Source organism: Fukomys damarensis, unplaced genomic scaffold (genome assembly GCF_012274545.1).
Source record: "Fukomys damarensis isolate Sample0158 unplaced genomic scaffold, DMR_v1.0_HiC HiC_scaffold_24, whole genome shotgun sequence".
Lineage (NCBI taxonomy): Eukaryota > Metazoa > Chordata > Mammalia > Rodentia > Bathyergidae > Fukomys > Fukomys damarensis.
Window position 1 is genome coordinate 65,217,614 of NW_022900936.1, and position 1,574 is coordinate 65,219,187.

Consider the following 1,574-nt stretch of genomic DNA (forward strand, 5'->3'; position numbering starts at 1 on the left):
GCAGCACTACTGAGCTAAATCTCAGGCTTTACATTTCATATTTTTAAAATTTATCAACACATTAATCCTTGTCTCTATATGTTGGTCTACCTAATTGATGAGTTATTTTGTTTCTCATTTTCTTTGCTCTTTTATTTGAGAATTTATGAAATCTGTATATATGAGTAGTATGAAAAGTATTAAGGTCCATCTGTCATTTTCCTCTTTCATTTCTGTTTTGTACAAACTTCATTTTCTGTCACTACAGCTTGTTTGGTTGGAAATTTGTTAAGATAAATGTTGTTATGTTATCAATATATCTTTGTACCTATTTTCTACTGATGATGAATATTAATTTTTAAGTAAATTTTTTATAACTATACTTAATAATTAATATCATTTAGTATCTGGTACATACTACAAATTCTCCAACTCCCTCAAAGATGATATTTTTTTTCTCAAATTATACAAATCACCAACATTCCACACATCACTGCATTATTTTATTTTATCTAAGTATATATTGTATTGTAGAAAACATGCATTGTGTATATGTGTGGGGGGTATGTTTTTACATATAAGTGTGCACTATTAAGTGAGAAACATGGGCATGAATGTGGTAGGATTGTGCACATTTGGCATATGGATTGTTTCTCTGGCAACCTTATGATTTCTTTAAATTACATGCTTGACTTCATAGTCATTCATTTGGGAAGAATATTACATATCTTTTGCTGTTAAATTCTATCATTGTGCTTATAAAAATATAAAAATAAGTATGGGATAGAATAAAATAGAAACAGAAAAATCTGATCTTAAAAATGTGAATTTTTTTAGTTGCTTTTGGATTTCAAATATAAGTATATATATTTTTTGATCTTTTCTTCTATTTTATTTAAATAAACAGAAGTTATTGTTTCATAAATAGAGATGCAAAAGATTCCTAACTTGGAGCTCTCCTGTCTTCAGGTATATTATGAGATATCAATTAGAGCCTTAATGCATTTACTCTTGCTCCTGTTTCCCCTTCTCTTTTCATTTGTGAAGTCTCCCTTAAATTTGTGGGCTTTTCCTTTTTCTTTTTCTTCCTCTGATGCTGGGGATTAAACTCGGCACATTGTTCTGGCTAGGCAGGTGCAGCACTACTGAGCTAAATCTCAGGCTTTACATTTCATATTTTTAAAATTTATCAACACATTAATCCTTGTCTCTATATGTTGGTCTACCTAATTGATGAGTTATTTTGTTTCTCATTTTCTTTGCTCTTTTATTTGTCTCCCTTATTACCTCTCCCCCACCCTTCCCACTTTCCTTACACCTTTAGCCCTTTACTTCCTATTTCACATTATTAATTGTCTCATTAGGATCCTGTGTACTATTATAGTTTTTCACACCAAAGAACTATTCCGTATTTCAGTCAAAGAAATCTCTGTATGAACATTAAAAATAGGGAATCCTCAAATAAAACTAAAAAGGAAAGTAAAAGAGAAAAGGCAATGATGTAACACCAAAATAATCCTTAATTCTGGAGATGAAAATGGTCCCTGAACATATTTAAATTGCTTCTCGCTCTTATAGTCTTATCTTATTCTTTT